The 19,195-nt window shown below is 45.6% G+C and overlaps 1 protein-coding gene and 1 non-coding gene across 2 annotated transcripts in view; both read left to right on the top strand.

The window, feature by feature from the left end:
* PRKCE (protein kinase C epsilon) overlaps window positions 1-19,195 on the top strand; it is a 628,435-nt gene that overhangs the window by 174,354 nt on the left and 434,886 nt on the right. The window lies entirely within an intron of this gene.
* On the top strand, window positions 298-368 carry TRNAG-CCC (transfer RNA glycine (anticodon CCC)). The gene has a single exon. It is a non-coding gene; the product is annotated as a tRNA-Gly (tRNA).

Genomic DNA, 19,195 nt, shown 5'->3' with positions numbered 1-19,195 from the left:
GTTTTTCTGCTCCTTTTGAATTAATTGCCTGCAGACTTTGAGGGCCACCAGGTTTGTGGAGGGATGCAGTAAGCTCTGGGCATGGGGGACATTGGTTTGTGGATATGCTTTGGGTCTTTTTCTGTGCTTTCCTTGGAAGTTTTCAAAGTTGTTGAGTCTCTAACCAAGCAGCTGACAGTATAACTTTGTCATGAAGTGGTGGTGGGATGGGGAGAGGGAGGTGATGGCGAGGGGGCAACTGCTCTGGGAGACCCCAGACCTGTACTTGTTTCAAGACCTCTAGAAAGGTACCCGAGGACAGTGGTGGTTCAGTGGTAGAATTCTCACCTCCCATGTGGGAGACCTGGGTTCAATTCCCAGCCAGTGTTCCTCAAGCAGAGCCATCACCTGCTGGTTTGTGTGTTGCTATGATGCTGAACAATTTTTAGCAAAGTTCCAGACTGGGAAGAAAGGCCTGACAATCTACTTCTGAAAATCAGCCAGTGAAAACCCTATGGATGACAAAAGTCTGATCCCATTGTGCATGGGTCGCCATGAGTCGGAGCCAACTTGGTGGCAGCTAACAACAACAATGAGGCAACTAGGCCTCCCAAAGAGGCCAGGCCAGTGTCTCCAGACCTTTTGAAAAGGAGACAGAGCAAGCACGTATCCCAGCCTCTCGAGCCTATGCACACACTTTTGTAATTTATATCTAGCCTACTTTGCTGACAAACAGGTTTTAGTATGAGGTCTCCAAATTGGCTTGTAGGGGTGCCTCTGACTTGTCAAGGGGGCCAGGGAGTAGGTCATGGTGACCTACACCCTGCTGACCCCCCAGTCATTCCCACCTGGTCAGTTCCCTTATGTCCATTTTAGATGTTGGTGTTCTGATAAAGAGGTTTCTGTGGCAAGACTGAAGTCCACTGCTTAGAATAACATTGTTGTCGTTAATTGCTATTGAGTTGGCTCTGACTGTTGGCGCCCCCATGCATAACAGAATGAAACGTTGCTTGGCCCTCCGCCATCTTCAGGATCGTTGGTGTGTTTGAGTCCATTGCTGCACCATTGTGTCAGTCCATCTCATTGTGGGTCTCCCTCGCCTTCAGTGGCCTTCTACTTGACCAAATGTGATGTCCTTCTTCAGCGACTAGCCCCTCCTGATGACGCATTCAAAGTAAGCAAGTCAAAGCCTCGGACAATATTCTATGAGCCATAGGGTTTTCAGTGACTAATTTTCTGAAGTAAATTGCCAGGCCTTTCTTCCTAGCTTGTCTTAGTCTGGAAGCTCCACTGAAACCTGTCCACCACGGGTGACCCTGCTGGTGGCATAGCTTCCAGCATCACAGCAACATGCAAGCCACCCCGGTGCAATAAGATGACAGATGGGTGGTGGAGAAAACACTAGAGATGGAAAAGGCCCCAGAAGTTGTCAGGTCCTGACTTTTGATAAGCAAAAGCCACAGCTGAGTAGGTGGTGGTCCAGTGCTTTCTCCCCCACTGGAGGCCATATAATAGGCCCTTAGCCCAGCCCTATGCCTCGCTTCCTTCTAGTTTCAGGCACCCTTCTGGCCCACAGGGATCAGCATTACACTATATTTCTGTAATTCCCCATTTTCTTTCCTCTGTATCCTTTCTTTCTCTTTTATTTAATTGGTGAAGAATGGAGTCAATTGTTTGATCTTAAGTCTCCAAATAGGAACCTGACTAAATACCTGCTGAATTAAATCTTCATGGCCTATTTGACCTCAGAGTCTTTATGGGCAGTCTTGCAAAGTGGTTCTACTTTCCTTAATGGTAGTCTGTCCTTTAAGGGGACAGCTGGGGTACTTACATACCTGCCCACCCTTACCGATATTCAGAGTCCTGAAGCTTAGGTACTCACTGCCCCCTGGAACTCTTTAGAGAATAAAGGTTGAGAGCAAAGGCTGTGGCCCTGATCGTGTGGATGGGAATCCTGGCTGTAGAACATTCTAACCACTGGAACTCTCTGGGTCTCAATTTTCTCATCTGTAAAACTGGGATAGCGGTACCTATCCCATTGGGTTGCCATGACGGTTAAATGAGTACATGCCCGTGGGTTCTTAGTGGACACATAGTAAGTGCTCAGTAAATGTTAAGTGTTATTGTCACAGGCCACTTCCCATCACTATCCCAAAGACAAAGCTGGAGAAGACACCTCCCCTATTTCTTTACCTCTGTTCAGTGTATTCTGCCAGCTCTAAGAAGAAGGAGAGTCTGAGGCTTGAGTGTGGCTTCTGGCGCTAGATTGCCCGAGTTCATGTCCCACTTCTACCACTCCCTAGCAGTATGACCTTGGGCAAGTCACTTAACCTCTCCGTGCCTAGGTTTTCTCACTTGTAAAATGGGGTTAAGAATAGTTTCTGCCTCCTAGGATTGTTTTTAGGATCAAATGGCACAAAACTTATAAATATACCATCCCGTTGTAAGCGTTGATAAAATGGTAGGTGGCGTTACAAATTTATTTGCTCTTTTTTGCTCCAGAATAGATTTAAGCAGAGCAGAGGTTCAGTAAACAAAATGTACTGGGAAGCTGCTTGATAACCGTAGTGCTGGAGGGGACCCTTCCCGTCCTCTGAACTCAGGCAAATGGTGGAATTACACCGTTCCAAATCTCTGTCCTTTTCAGTCTGTTTCCTGGGCTGCTGTCTTCTTTCTCTCTTGTTCTCTTTCTTGTCCAGCCAAGTTGTGTTCTGTGTTTGGTTAAACAGTTCAGGGGGAGGGAAGCAAGCTGAGAGAGGAAGAAGGAAGAAGTAATTCTGCCTAGACTTCCCCAAACACCACTCTTTGGAAACCCTGGGAGCTGACAGGTGTTCAATCTTTGGCTTCTCTGTGGTGAGAATTACAGATCAATCCAAGCTTCAGGTTGTTTTCCTTTACCGGTCGTGAGGTGTGTGTCCAAAAGCAGCTGTCGGTGGTGGCCTCCACTTACTGACTGTCTTTCTGTTGCTATCTCTTTTAGCTGTGCATAGGCATATGTCAGGCAGTTAGCCAGTTGGAGGAGTGGGGTTCCGTTTCCCCAGCCATGATCAAGGCCAGCTGCTATGCTGTGACTGAGACCGTCAGGAACCAGCAGCAGCAGCAGCAGCAGAAGTGTTTAAATTTCCCTGCAGATATCTTTGGAACCAGGATCTGGGCTCAGTCAAAACTTATGCTGGTACCTGTCAGGGACAGGTTCACGACTAACTCGTGGATGGTTTTAGCCAGGCAAAAAGGACTCTGAGTAGTGAGTGTTCAAATTGCTGGTTTTATTTGTCTTGCATTGATTTGTGAATTAATGGCCCTTTTAAACTTCCTGCTTGCCTTCTTAGATATTGACGTTTTAAAAAGCGATTTTTCATGTGGATCCTTTTCAGAAACACATACGCACGGCCCGAGATTCACTCTTACCGCAGAAGAAATGGAGCAGAGCACTCTGAGCTGACATTTCCTTTGAATAATGAATTATTCAGGGAGAGAATCTTGTTTTTGAAAATGGCAGATGCGTTGCCAGGACAGGCAGGAAGGAATTACACTCTGGGTTGGGTGCTTCTCTTCTTGCCTTTTGGGGAGGGGCTAATCAGCCTGAATGAAGATAGAAGCTGACTTTTTCCCACTCATCCCTTAGTTGAGCCCAGACCCTGGGGCAACCCTGTGGTTGGAAGTGCCGCGGTGAGAAATTGGGCATTGTTATTATAGAAGTCTCAGAAAGAGAGTGAATAATACCTGACAACCCCATCCCTGGAAGGAGACTTGTGACTGGTCTCTGATCACCACTACTCTTTCCTTTTCCTTCTGAGGATCTCTGACTTCCTGTCTTCCTCACGAAGACGCTTTCCAGTGCCAATTTTGGATTGTTAAAATGCTACCCTTGTCTACTTCTAATTATATGAAATATTAATCATAACTAGATATAGCTACTAGTTATTGATCACCTACTATGTACTATTTTTTTATGTGCTTGGCCATTGTGCTGGGTCATGCCTCACCTTATCTAATTCTCATGTGACCTTATGAGGGAATGGCTGTTACTGCCCCATTTCAGAGACGGGAACCGAACCTTAGAAACATAGCAAATTTGAGATTGTTATGGATTGAATTTTGTCCCTGCAAAATGTGTGTCAACTTGGCTAGGCCATGATTCCCAGTATTGTGTGGTTGTCTACCATTTTGTGATCTGATGTGATTATCCTATGTATTGTAAATCTTAACCTCCATGATGTTAATGAGGCAGGGTTAGAAGCAGTTATGTTAATGAGGCAGGACTCAATCTACAGGCTTAGGTTGTATCTTCAGTCAATCAATCTCTTTTGAGATATAAAAGAGAGAAGCAAGCAGAAAGGAGGGAAGCTTCACACCACCAAGAAAGGAGTGCCGGGAGCAGTGTGTGTCCTTCGGATTCTGGGTCCCTGCACTGAGAAGCTCCTAGCCCCGGGGAAGATTGATGGCAAGGACCTTCCCCCAGAACAAACAGAGTGAGAAAGCCTTCTCCTGGAGCTGGCACCCTGAATTTAGACTTCTAGCCTCTTAGACAGTGAGAGAAAAAATTTCTGTTTGTTAAAGTCATTCACTTGTGGTACTTCTGTTATAGCAGCGCTAGATAACTAAGACGAAGATCGTAGAGCTCATGAGAGCAGAGGGATTCAGACCCAGTTTTGGCACTGGTAGTAGTTGTTGTTTGCCAAGCTCTTTTCATTATTCTCTATGCCACCCACCCCCCACCCATCTTGAGATTCTGCTGCCTGGGTAGAGGGACCCATTTCCACGTTCCTGAGGAGGGGACACCAGCACCTCTCCCTCTCCTCCAGGTCCCCCACTGGCATTTCCAGGCTCTACAGCATCCCTGCTCGTGAGCCAGCCAGGCCCCCTTGGCCTCATAGTTTCTGGCCCTCCTTAGCACCGGGTTGTCTGTTCTAGTGGGCCAGAGCTTGCACTTGGAGCTTCAACTGTTGAGATATCTTGGTACATGCTCCTTCAGACCTCAGCCTTCTCACCTTTGAACTATGACCTTCCTCAAACCTTAAATGCTTGAGTGTTGTCTGTTTGCCCAGTCTAGTGTGTAACTGCTGGCTGCCTACACTGATCCCCGTCCGACCCAGAGATCGTAGTCAGCTACTTCACACCCATACACACTGGCTTCCTTTTGGAATTAGGACCACCTTGACAGCGTTCATGTTATGCTTTCAGCATAAGTGTCCCTGTTTCCATGCATGCTCTACCTTGGTTTGGCGAAAGGTGAGCCAGGCCTCCTCAGGGGACCCAGGTATTTAGCTGGATCTTAGCCGGAAGCAGAATGCAAATTGCCAACACAGCAAAACTAGCACTGGGTGTACTGAGGCCCTTGATTTGCCAAAGCACAGGAACGTAGGCTCGCTCCCTTTTCCTCGTTTTATATTCCTGTGAAGAATTCTCAGGGATGCACAAAGTGATAAACCCAGGAGCTGTTTCCTGGACTACGTCTTTAGTGTACTTTCTCCCGGTTTGATCTCAAGGAATGCAGCAAAGTAAGTCATTGTGGGAATGAAGTGCACAGCTAAAACCACTCACTGTTCCCTTGGAAGTAAAACACAGAGTTATCATCGAATAAAAGAGAGGAGCTTACATTTATGGGGCGTATGTGTGCTTGGTACTGTGCTAAGAACTTATAAAAACCCATTGCTGTCAAGTTGATTCCAACTCATAACGACCCTATAGGACAGAGTAGAACTGCCTCATAGGTTTTCCAAGACTATAAACCTTTTTGGGAACAGACTGCTACATCTTCCTCCCATGGAGTGGCTGTTGGATTCAAACCACTAACCTTTCGGTTAGCAGCAAGCACTTAACCACTGTGTTACCTGGGCTCCTTTAGAACTTATCATATGTTATTTCTCTTAACAATTAGATGAGCCAGGTTTTACCACGTCCATGTTACAGATATGCAAACAGAGGCTCCCAAAAGTTAAGTCATTCAGCTAATAAGTAGGAGAGCTGCAATTTGAACCTGAAAGTGAGCTCTCACCAGTGAAATGTGCTGCAACTCACTTGGACTCATGCACAACCCTGCACCTAACATTTGTGGGGCCTGGTGTGGGTTTCAGTGGAGAGCCGCATCGCATGGTCTGAATACTGAAATGTTGTAAGTCAAATAAACAAAGTCCTCAAAAAAACATGTGAAGCCCAGGCGACCAGTGGTTAAGTGTTCAGCTGTTAACCAAAAGGTCGGCAGTTCGAATTCACCAGCCACTCCTTGGAAACCCTGTGGGGCAGTTCTACTTTGTCCTATAGGATCACTATGAGTCGGAATTGACTCGATGGCAACAAGTTTGGTTTAGTTTTCTAGCCTTCTAGTTTGACAAATAAACCTTCAGAAGGACAAAAAAAAAAAAAAAAAAATGTATAAAGCTAGAGTTTTATATGATTGAAAGTCAACACAATATCAAATTCAAGTTGAGCATTTGATGGGAATAATTTTCTTCCTAGTTTTCATTGTTTTGATCAATAATTACGTCTTGAGTCTTCATTAAATAATTTGAAATATCGTGTTTCAATTTGTATGTAGGCCCTATTCAACAGATGCATGTCCCGTTCCTTTCACCTAAAGCACAATTAAAAAAAAAAAAAAGTCTTCCCTTTCATTGTTTTCAGTTTTTAAAAATGTAAGCATTTTAGCCTCTTTCAGATTGTCTATTTCTTTTTCATTCTTTCTTTTTTTTTCGTTTCTGAGCTCTACTTCATTATTTTCCATTTCTTTCATGATCTAAACTTGTACTCATTCTCTGTGATCAAAATAATTAAACAATGAAATGTTATTATACTCAAGGAATATAAAAATTAAATATATTTTTATCAAAAATGTAATTCAGAGTAAATAAAAACTAGTTCAAAAAAGTATTTTTCTTCCAAAATATTCAAAATTATCCTGTGAAATTAAGATGTCAAATCCCAATATAGTTAATGAATATTAGCATTTAAATTAAAATTATTTGAGTAAAGCTAAGGATTTTTGTTTAATATTTAAAAATATAATTAAGTCTTGTGAAATGAGTTTATGAAAGTAAAGCTATTCACAATTTTAGGATTCAGTATCTGTCTAGTTGCCTGTATACAGAATCAATATTGCCTTTCTCTTGTTATGCCTAAACTTAAATGTGTACAAATTTAAGAGTAATGTGATTTAATGTGGCAAAATGTTGCTCAGCTGCCATAAAAAAAAAAACCTGTTGCCATTGAGTCAGTTCTGTCTCATATCCACCCCATAGGACAGAGTAGAACTGCCCATAGAGTTTCCAAGGAGTGTCTGGTAGATTCGAACTGCTGACCTATTGGTTAACAGCCACGTTCTTAACCACTACGCCACCAGAGCGCCTCAGCTGCTGTGTGCAACCACGAATACCACGCTAATTCATAAGTGTATCTGGAGCCACGAATTGGAATGCAAAGACAGGCAAGAAAGGGACGCTTGGTACCACCGAGAGAGATGCTTGGTTATGTAAGACTCTATTCCATTCATGCTATCTGAAAGGAAAACGTTTTCAAGTTTATTAATTTGTTTCTTCTCTTACCTAAGCGTTTCCATCACTCAGATCCTCCCATGCTCAGAAGCAGGGTCTGTCTCCACTGTCAGAAGCAATTCAACCCACCAACCTTTCTTGTGTTTGGACATGGTCAGCTTTTGTTTGGAGGATGCAGGGCACAAGATGTGGAGAAACGTTCCCCTGGGGTCTACACTATGTTAGTGAGGAGAGTGGATGTGGGGGGTCATAGGTTGTGCTGCAAATGCCCTGAGCCCTGGATCCTCAGCAACAGAAGCACTACCCATTGCCACTGAGTCGAGTCGATTCCGACTCATGGTGACCCTATAGTACAGAGTAGAACTGTCCCATAGAGTTTCCAAGGAGAGCCTGGTAGATTCCAACTGCCGACCTTTTGGTTAGCAGCCGTAGCTCTTAACCACTATGCCACCAGGGTTTCCACAGAAGCCCTACGTGTTTTTTAATAAATTTAACTTTTTTTCAGCCAGGATATGCTGGCTCTCTAAAACATGGGGCCCAGGGTGGGATCCCTCTTGCCCAGGTCTGTGGACGCTACTGCCCACACATTGAGTTTGTCTAGGGGACAGACTCAGTTTCTTTTTGCGGAGATGGTGTGAGGAGTAGTTATCAGACTTGGGGTCTAGTCCAGACCACGGCTGTCCAGCCCAGGCAGGAATGAGGAGTTGGACTCATGTTACCAGGCTGCAGCTGAGACACTCAGGTCAGAGTCTCAGGGAGAGGAGACGGGGGAAGTGAGGTAGGCTCTTAGTGTCTACATTGCTTGTCTGCAAGGCTGGGATGGCCTACGCGTGCCCTGGAGAGGGGAAGACCTTTATGTGGGATAGTGTTCTCTGGGCTGGCCAACTCAAGAGTTTTTCTCCTCCTGGTTCTCCAGGATGTATAATGTCTCCTGAGGCGGAGGCAGGGAGGGTTGTGCTGCCTAAGACGGGTTGGTGCGTTCAAGCAAAGGCGCGAAGCAGTGCTTCAACTCTGAGCCAGGCCACGAGGTTGGTAGTTAAGGTGGGGCCAGGATGTTTTCAAGAGACTGGAAGTGGACGGGCAAGGATGAGCAGTATGGGAAGTAAGCTTTGAGAACATGGGACTTCCCTGGCCCAAGTCACAGGAGTGCTTCCTTGATGTCCCACACTAGGCTGGCCACTCAAGAGAGGAATCAGGTCACCTGCGTCACTGGCCGTGGTTCCAGGCCAGGCCTGGTGGCTGGAGCCCAGGCAGATCTGCAGCACCTGGCAGGTGTGGAGGGAGGTTTTAATAGGTAATAAAACCAAACCTGTTGCCATCGAGCTGATTCCGACCCATAGCAACTCTACAGGACAGAGTAGAACTGCCCCATAGGGTTTCCAGGGAGCGGCTGGTAGATTCAAATTGCTAACCTTTAGGCTAGCAGCTGAGCTATTAACCGCTTTGCCACCAGGATTCCTTAACAGGTAATAAAAAACCCAAAAATCCACTGCTGTTGAGTTGATTCCGACTCACAGTGACCCTACAGGACAGAGTGGAACTGCCCCATAGAGTTTCCAGGGGCGCCTGGCGAATTTAAACTACTGACCTCTTGGTTAGCAGCTGTAGCACTTAACCACTACGCCACCAGGGTTTCCTAATAGGTAATAGGGTGTTTTAATACAGGCTTTGGCAACAGGAAATGAGAACCCCATCAGAGTTCAAGGGCAGCCTCCATTTTTTGGAGGACTAAGGGCTGGAGAGACGGACAGGGAGAGCCACAATCTTTGCAGAACTGGGCCGCTGGGCAAGGAATCAAGATTGTTCGTGCCTTAAGCCCCATGAGGAATTTCAATGTATAAGGTTCAAGGCAGAAGAATGAAATAAAGCTCCTGATATTAAAGTTAGGGCATAGTGGTTAAGAGCTATGTCTGCTAACCAAGAGGTCAGCAGTTCAGACCCACCAAGAGCTCCTTGGAAACTCTATGGGGCAGTTCTACCCTGTCCTATAGGGTCACTTTGAGTTGGAATCGACTCTACAGCAACGGGTTTGGTTTCTTTGGTTTTATGTATGACACAGAAGCCCTGATGGTGCAGTGGTGAAGTGCTCAGCTGACCAAAGATTGACAGTTTGAATCCACCAGATGCTCCATGGGGGAAGATGTGGCAGTATGCTTCTGGAAATATTACAGCTTTGGTAACCCTATGGGGCAGTTCTACTCTGTCCTATAGGGTCGCTATGAGTCAGAATCAACTGGACGGCAACGGATATATGCACAACACAGGAGCCCTGGTGGCATAAACGGTTAGGCGCCAGGCTGCTAACCGAAAGGTTGGCGGTTTGAACCCACTCAATGGCTCCACAGGAGAATGACCTGGTGATCTGCTTCCAAAAAGATTATAGCCAAGAACATCCTGTGGGACAGTTCTACTCTGTCATATGGAGTCGCTATGAGTTGGAATTGACTCGACGTCATCCAACAACAAAGTTGAGGCTTAGAAGAAACACTGTATTTCATTGAATCTAAGACATGCTTTTTTTTTGTTTAACTTTTCAACATCTATGAATTCCAGATCCATCTGTTTTAACTGGCAGCATTTCTTTTTATTTCTTAATGATACATAGAATAATGGTTTACTTTAAAAGGATGGTGCCCTTAGATTAGATGAACTACCATAATTAATGTGAGTGTGCTTTGAAAACCCCAACAGAGCAGACAGCCTACCTTCCACTGAAGATGAAGCTCTGTCTTCTGGCTTTATTTTCACAACAACAAACAAATTAAAATACATTAAGGCACAATTCTGAAAGCAAATGGAATAAGCCCTACAGGCAATCAGGAACACTAGAAATCTTCACTCGGCCCCATTCACCACCAGGGATTTGATAGATCTCTAAAAGCAGAAAGGTTTAAATGCACCCATGCTTCCGTTTTAGTCCTTTCTACAGGAGTCTGACTCATCGCAACCTTATAGGACAGAGTAGGACTACCCCATCGTGTTTCCAATGAGCAGCTGGTGGATTCGAACTGCCAGCCTTTTGGTTAGCAGTTGATCGCTTTAACAACTGCACTACCAGGGCTCGACTCAACAGCAAAGGGTTTGGTTTCTGGTTATAGGAGTCCAGTTTAGTGGTTGTCAAACTTCAGCATCAATTTGGACCATTGGGTGTAAAAGTATAAACACACACACACACTATATACCATACTGTGTGGGTTAAAATTTTTCTGAAATAATTTTGATGATTATTCAACTTTTTTAGTTACTGGCTTGAGAACACAACTAACATGTGTATACGAAGCCATGTCACTGTTATCACCTGTTCACTGGAAGACAAGTCATATGTGCACTGTAACTAAGCTACATGGGAACGCTTTGGCTGATTTTATTAAAATACAGATTGAAAATTGGAACTTGACTTCTAAACAATATGTTAAAGCAATTTTAAAGAAAAATTTGAATTAAAAAATTTCACAGACAGAGTTGGGTCTCAGAGAAATAATATTAACAAACACCACCAACCCTAAAGCACAAGGAGAATGTTTAGATACAAGAGAACAAGATCTGGTCCATGTCCAGCTGTCTGAATTGTACAAGATGATCTGGTCATTTAGCTTTGACCATTTTGCACCACGAAATAATAAATTGAAATTAAATCCCAGGACAGGAATGTTGGACAAGTGTGTTGGGGTTTGTTTGGGATAATGGAGTATTAACCATGAATACAGTCAAGTGTCCCGGGTTTGTTTTCTGCTGGGATTTTGTCGCAGGGGCAGGTTCACTTCCCTTTGGGCATGGTTTGCCTTTAGAAGGTAGCCTGTGGCTGCCCTCTCCCCACTGGCAAGTCAGAATGGGGATGGGAGTCGGTAGAATCCTTTTGGTCCAGCTTGTCACATTTCCCCAGCTGTAAGTGGGATTTAATACTTGTTGGTGGCTTGGATCTGGACGGTGCTGGGCTTGTTACCATCCTCAGCAGTATTGAGTGCTGGCTCTGTTGCTGTGGGTTATACTCTGTTTAGGTTAATGGAATAAACATTTAGTAAATTGTCTCTGAAATGTTTTAGTAACAGAGTGCTTCCCCTGAAAATATTGTATACACCGTAAATTTAGTTTTAAACAACGTGCAGGTAGTCCCCAACTTAAAATGGGGTTCCATTCCAACAACTCTGTCATAAGTCGGTTCTGATGGTAAGTCGAATGCTTTATTTTTTGTTTTAGTTTTCGTTATTATTGCCTCTTATTATCAGTATCTTTATAAATCCAATCTTTATTTGTCTTTGAGTGTTGGAAACATTGAATATCAACTTACAGATACATTTCAATACATTCATAAAAAAATACACAAATCGTAAAAATTTACTGTGGTGCTGAAGAGGAGTCAGGCAACATTGGTGTTTTGTCAGTTGCAGTAATAACTCCACTTGTGGAAGGTTCTGGATCACCTGGGTTATCCCTGGGAATGGGGAAGGTGTTTCTAGCCAGAAAATCAATGAGAGTTGGCTGTTTGGTCCTTTTCTTTTTTTTCTTCATACTCTTCACAAGAACATCTCACTGCTTCCCTTATCGGCCTGTCAACTTCAGCAAAGTGATCATCATTTGTGTTCATGTTTTCAAGCAACCGAAGGCTCCTAATTTAGCTTAGAAAACTATATCTCTAAGGCAGTGTTTTGAATGGTAAATCATGAAATCGCACGTCTGAGGATGATAACATCAGCAAATTCCATGCTGTAACACTGTATGCAGTACATATCACTGACAATAAGATGTACACACAGGCACGCAAACACGAGGTGGCTCAAGTGTGGTCCTTTGTAACTCCAATATGTCGTGAGTCAGGGACTACTTGCATTATGCTTTCTTGGGGAATGGTCCCATAAAATAACCAGTAGGCAGCTGCTGTCAAGTCAGTGTCAGAGTAGAACTGCATTCCATAGGGTTTTCAATATCTGATTTTTCCGAAGTAGATTGCCAGGCTTTTCTTCTGAGGCATCTCCGGGTGAACTCAAACCACCAACTTTTCAGTTAGCAGCTGAGTGCATTAACCGTTTGCACTAGTCTTTCTAAACTTGCAGAGATACTGTTGAGAGAATGTTGTGTGATGAGCAAAGCTAGAAGTCAGGATTCCTGGGTCCATATCTTTACTGTACCCCCGGAGAGGGGCCTTTGCCCACACCCTTGAGCCGTACTGCAGATTCACTGCCTTGCCCAGCCATGTTTGTCCCTTACTGAACAGGGGTCTTGGCGTGCCCAGGCTGTCTGTGCAGATTCATCTGAGCCAGCGGCCCCTCCTCAGCCCCTAGTTTGTCTTGACTGCCATGGGTGCTCAATGCGTGACTCTAGTGACAGCTATATTAAAATGCTGTACCCAGTGGAACAAACATAATGCAGTGTAACCCAAAGCAAGAGCTGTTAGATAGAATGATAGATAGACAGACAGACAGATAGATAGATAGCTGTTTTCAAGTCAGCTTCAACTCATGGCAACCACACGTACAACAGAATGAAGTGTTGCCAGGTCCTGCATCATCCTCATGATCGAGTCCGTTGTTGTAGCTCTTGTGCAAATCCATCTCACCAAGTGTTTCCCTCACCCTTGCTGGCTCTCTTCTTCACCAACATGAGGTCCTCCTCCAGCAATCGATCCCTCCTGAAGGTGTGTCCAAAGCAAGTGAGTCAAAAAATGTTCTGTTGTGATCCATAGGGTTTTCACTGGCTAATTTTCAGACGTAGATCTCCAGGCCTTTCTTCCTAGTCTATCTTAGTCTGGAAGCTCTGCTGAAACCTGTCCACCATGTCTAACCCTGCTGATATTTGAAATACTAGTGGCATAATTTCCAATATCACGGTAACATGCAAGCCACCACAGTAGAACAAACTGACAGGTGGTGGCGAAAAGCTAGCTGCTATGGAGTTGACTCCAGCTCATGGTGACCCTGTGTGTGTCAGAGTAGAACTGTGCTCCATAGAGTTTTCAGTGGCTGATTTTTCGGAAGTGGATCACCAGGCTTTTTATCCAAGGCACCTCTGGGTGGACTGGAATCCCTCACCTTTTGGTTAGCAGCCAATTACATTAACTGTTCGCACCACCCAGGGACTCTGAAGAGCTGTTCCAAAACAAAAAAAAAACCAAACCTGTTACTGTCAAGTTGATTCCAACTCATAGAGACCCTACAGAACAAAGTAGAACTGGCCCATAGGGTTTCCAAGGAGCGACTGGTGGATTTGAACTGCTGACCTTTTGGTTAGCAGCCAAACTCTTAACTGCTGTGCCACCAGGGCTCCGGAGAGCTGTTAGGGTTCCAGAAATAATGAAGTCAGTGTCATGGATTAAATTGTGTCCCCCAAAAATATCTGTCAACTGGGCTAGGCCATGATTCCCAATATTGTGTGATTGTGCACCGTTTTGCCATCTAATATGATTTCCCTATGTCTTGTAAATCCTGTCTCTAAAACTGTTAACAAGGTAGGGTTAGCGGCAGTTATGTTAATGAGGCAGGACTCAATCTACAAGATTAGGTGGTGTTTTAAGCCAATCTGTTTTGTGATATAAAAGAGAGAAGTGAGCAGAGAGACATGGGGACCTCATACCACCAAGGAACAAGAGCCAGGAGAATAGCGAGTCCTTTGGACTGGGGACCCTGTGCTGAGAAGCTCCTCATCCAGGGAGGATTGATGGCAAAGACTTTCCCCCAGAGCTGACAGTGAGAGAAAGCCTTCCCCTGGAGCTGGTGCTGTGAATTCAGACTTCTAGCCTCCTAGACTGTGAGAGAGTAAATTTCTCTTTGTTAAAGCCATCCACTTGTGGCATTTCTGTTATAGCAGCACTGGATAATAACTAAGACAGTGGGTCTCAACCCAGACTATTACCTGCATCAGTATTACCTGGAATAGCTTTAAAAAATACAGATGCCCAGGTCCCACCCTAGACCTCCTGACCCAAATCCTGGGGAGAGGACTTGGCCATGCCTTTTGAGATCTTCCAGGGTCCAGAGTGCCTGATGTGAGTTGGTCGAGGCAAACCAGGAAAGACCTTGTACTGATCAGAAATAACTCCAACTACGCTGGGTTGCTGTGGGGAGGGGAGGGACCAAGCCCTGGGAAAACCTCTGCAGGCTGATCCAGAAAGCATTACACAGCCTGAGCTTTTGAATTGGCTGAGGGCTCCTCATGGAGGCGACTTCATGGGAAAGGAACATGGTTCCATTCGAAGAGCAATTAAGCTCTGTATTGAGAGAGAGAGGGAGATTGCTCTTCTTCCTTCCCCAACCACCTAGTGCCTAAGGAGACTGACAGAATTAAATCTATGGCAATAGGCAGGGCTGTGTTGCTGTCTCGATGCTGGAAATTAGAGATTAGGACAAATTACTACAGGAAGGCCAAGCGGGAATCAAATCTGACTGTTTTGAAAGGCTTTTTGGGGCAGGGGGCAGGATTTTGTTTTAAACCTCTGTTCAGTTAAATTTGTCTACTAATTTTTGAGCACTTACTCTGTGTTCCCAGCCCTGCTACTTACATCCTTTCTGGAATGAGGCTGAATATGTAGAAGCAAAGGAGAAGAAAACACAAAAGACAAGTCTAAAAACTTGACCCTATAATTAGAATAACTAAGCCCTATATACCTCTTTCGCTTTTGCAGATAGTGTTATGAGCACTGACTACCCTAATGCTTACAGGAACCCCACGAGTTAGACACTAATTTGACATTCCCTGTTATATAGACAGGAGTCCCTGGGTGGTACAAACAGTTAACCCACTCAGCTGCAAACTGAAAGGATGGAGGTTCGTGTTACCCCAGAGGCACCTTAGAAGAAAGACCTGGTGACCTCCTTCCAAAAAAATCAGCCATGGAGAATCCTGTGAAGCACAGTTCTGCTCTGACACACATTGGATCTCCATGAGTCGAAAGTGACTTGGCGGCAGTTTAAATTTTTTTTTTTTTTAATTTTATAGACAAGAAAAATGAAAGCACAGAGAGAGAGGGTAAGTAACTTGCCCAAGATCACACAGCTGGTTGCATGGCTCTGTACTTTTACTCCTACATGTAAGTTCTCTTTAGAAGTGTAGGGCCTAATGAGGAATGGTTGCACAGCTAGAGATGAGCCCCCCTTCTTGGCGGGCTAGGTGTTCCTTCTTGGTGCTCATGCCAGCTCACACAGCACACCGTGTTGTTATTTACTTGTGTCTGCTCTTTACTTGTCAGGCACCCTGGACCATGACTCCTGGAGGATAGCAGTGGGTCCTACAGCACAGACCCTGGCCATGAAACAGCTCAGAAAACTTTCACTTATTGGGAGCTTACACTCAGCATTTACATGAATTATTTCATTTATCCTAACCCACTTCTCTTTTTTTACACAGAAGGAAATAGCCTTAAGAGAGGTCAAGGAACTTGCCTAGGGTCACAGCCACTCAGTGTGTGTCTATCCATGCTCTTGAGCTCCCTACTGAGTAAACATTTGCTGAATTGAGGTCTAGGGCCAGGAGGTGTGGCGATGGATGCAGGCTTTTAGTTGCCCAGGAGATTGGAGGAGGCCAGACTGGGGCCCTCACCCCAGGCTTCAAGGGGAAAGTGCACGTGGATCTTTGAGAAAGTGGAATATAGGCACTGGGCTTTGCTCTGGAATCCTGGCTGCCCCGTGCGTGGGGAAGCCTGTAAGCCAGGAGCCCTGCACAAACGAGCGGCATACTTACTCCATGATCCTCGGCTCACGTTCACTTTCTGTTGCACCTCTGTGAGCAGTGGCTGCAGGAGGCATAGTCTGGCTAGAATAGGACTCGAGAGATCCACTTCTCTCCTTTCCCTCGATGCTTCCACCTGAATTATTTTCAGACTGTGCACAGATGAGGCAGGACCCGGGGATGGGTGAGGGGGTGAATGTGCCAGGGAGGGGAGGGCCAGGAAAGTCCATGGCTCCTGGGGCCATGGAGGTGGGCTGGGTCTCACCTCTCAGAACTTCTGGGAGGCTTGTTTAGAACTCAAGTCCCTGAGGATATTTCGCCTGGAGATACACTGCAGATAGTCCTCAGAGAGGCTGACAAAACTGTCCAAGGAGCTTCCGAGAGCTTTCTGCAGGTTGACATAGATAGAGCAGGACAAGCCACGGGATGCAGGGCTGGGCAAGGGCTGGGGGGCAGGTGGATCTTGGTTTTGAATCCTGGCCCTATCATTTACTAGAGCTGTAACCTTGAGTGGCGCCTTGGTAGCGCAGTGTTTGAGAGCTACGTCTGCTAATCAAGAGGTTGGCCATTTGAATCGGCCAGCCGCTCCTCAGAAGCCCTATGGGACAGTTCTACTCTGTCCTGTAGGTTCGCTATGGGTCAGAATCGACTTGACGGCAGTGGGTTTGGTTTTGGTTTTGGTAACCTTGAGCAAGACACTTACTTAAGTGGTCTCAGCCTCAGTCTTTTCATCTGTAAAATGGGGATGATAATTCCCACCTTAAGTTCCCTGGGTGGTGCAAATTGTGCCCAACTAAGTTCAAACCACCAAACTTTAGGTTAGTAAAAAAAAAAATAATAATAATACTAACCTAAAGTTTGGTGGTTTGAACCCTCCCAGTGGTACTGTTGAAGAAAGACCTGGCAGTCTGCTACCATAAAGATTACAGCCAAGAAAACCCTATGGAGCAGTTCTACTCTGCACACATGGGATTGCCATGAGTCGGAATCGACTCAATAGCAAGTGTTTTTTTTAAATCCCTAACTTGCAGTGTTGCTGTAAAGATATAACGTACAAAAAGTGCTAAGCGGAGTGCCTGGCACCTAGCTGGCGTTCTCAAATCCTAACAATTCAATGATCAAAGATGATCCTCGTACACTCACTTGGCATTTTAAAGAGGATGAAATCTCCAATCCGGTGGTGTTTTGTGGGTCTGTGCTGCTGGCCCAGAATCATGGCTGCTATTTTCCCTTAAAAACCACGTGTTTCACACAGAAATGGGAAGTGGGAGTATGAATAGAGGTGGTAGGTAGTGCTTGGTGTTTGTTAATCCCATCTACACAAAAACAGAAAACAGCAACGGGAACAGAAAAGCTATTTGTGGAAATGGGAAGAGCTCCAGGTGCAGATTAAACCACTCGCGCTCCAGTTCTGTCTCTCCCAGCTGCCCAGCTTTCCTGGCCCTCTACAGCCCAGCCCAGATGTTCCCAAGTGTGGTCTCTGGACCAGGAGCATCAGCATCACCTGAGAACCAATAAGAAATGCAAATTCTGGGGGCCCAGCCCCAGACCTACTGGTCCAGAAACTCGGGTGGAGAGGCAGGCAGCAATGTCTGCTTTGAAAAAGTCTCCCAGGCGATTCTGATGCTGCTGGTCCAGGGACCACAGGTGATTCTGACGCACAGTGAAATTTGAGAACCACTGGCCCCACTTTCTCACCACCCTGCCCTTCCCACTATTTCTGCTTTCTCTCCTCTCCACTCCAGCCAAACTCACCATCCTTTGAAAATAACAGGGACATTTCTACTGTCACTGCCTTACTGTGCCATCCCCTCTACACCCATTGGCTCATTCTCCAAGGTGTCCCCGGTCATGCCAGCCCATAGTGGTTGCTCCCTCTCTGATCACCTGTAACCCTACAGTCAATCAGACCCGCTCACTGTCATTTTTATTGCCTCTGGAGGTTGGTCATGTCCCCTAAGCCAGAATTGTAAGCTCCTTCCTCCAAGGCAAGGAGTAAGCCTTTGACTTCTTTGCTTTCCTGTCAACACTTAATGTATATTTTATCATCCTGAGCTCCAGTGAACGGCACAGGGTAGAGACGCAAAATATACCTCACCGATCAATTGACGTTTGTAGGCTTGGAAGGGAGAGAAAGAGAACTGCCGGAAATTGCCAGGGGAATATTGTTCTTGTCAGCTCGGATGGTACATCACAATCAAAGCTAACTGCCACAAGAAGCGGTTATTCCCTGTGCACCCGACTTTTCACATCATTAGAAGAAACTCCACAGGTGTTGCTGGAGAGCTGCTTAGACAATTATCACCCCTCCTTGGCTTCCTGTTTGTGTGCAGCCTGGAGAACACCAAAGCCGCCAATGCGGCTGGCCCTTCCCTCTGCCTCTGAGCTAGCTGCCAGGAGCTGCCAGAATTGGAGGCTCCTGCAGCACCGGCGTGGGGGGTTCTTTCTTCACCCGGCCCTGCTGAGCTGAGGATGCTCTCAAGGCTGCTGAGATGGTGTCGTTCAAGGTAGAAAGAAGTGTATGCTTTTAGGGGTGGGAATCCTCTCCTGCTGCTGCTTTCTTGGTGGCATGAGGTCCCCAACTCTCTGCTTGCTTGCCTTTCCTTTCATCCCTTGTAAGGTAAAAGGTGGTGCAGGCCATACCACAGGAAAACTCCCTTTGCATTGGATCAGGGATGTGACCTGGTAAGGGCATTACAATCCCACCCTAATCCTCTTTAACATAAAATGGCAATCATAAAATAGAGGACAACCACAGAATACTGGGAATCATGGCCTAACCAAGTTGATGCACACATTTTGGGGGGGACAGAATTCAATCCATGACAAGTATATACTTTTAGGGCTGAGAATCATCTAGTCCAATGTCAGGTGGGGAATCTGAAGCCCAGAGAGAGAAATGGGCTTGCTCAGTCATATAGCTAATTAAGAGCAGGACAAGAGGGGACCCTGGCTCCCCAGATTCCTAGTTCAGTGCTCATTCTCCAACTCTACCTGGGATTGCGTGGGTACAGCTATAGTTTGGGGGTCTCTTCATATATCCTGCCTCCTTCCCACTGCCAGGCCAA

Source organism: Loxodonta africana, chromosome 26 (assembly GCF_030014295.1).
Source record: "Loxodonta africana isolate mLoxAfr1 chromosome 26, mLoxAfr1.hap2, whole genome shotgun sequence".
In the NCBI taxonomy this organism is placed as follows: domain Eukaryota; kingdom Metazoa; phylum Chordata; class Mammalia; order Proboscidea; family Elephantidae; genus Loxodonta; species Loxodonta africana.
Note: the sequence above shows the minus strand (reverse complement) of the source record. Positions and strands in the feature narration are given on the sequence as shown.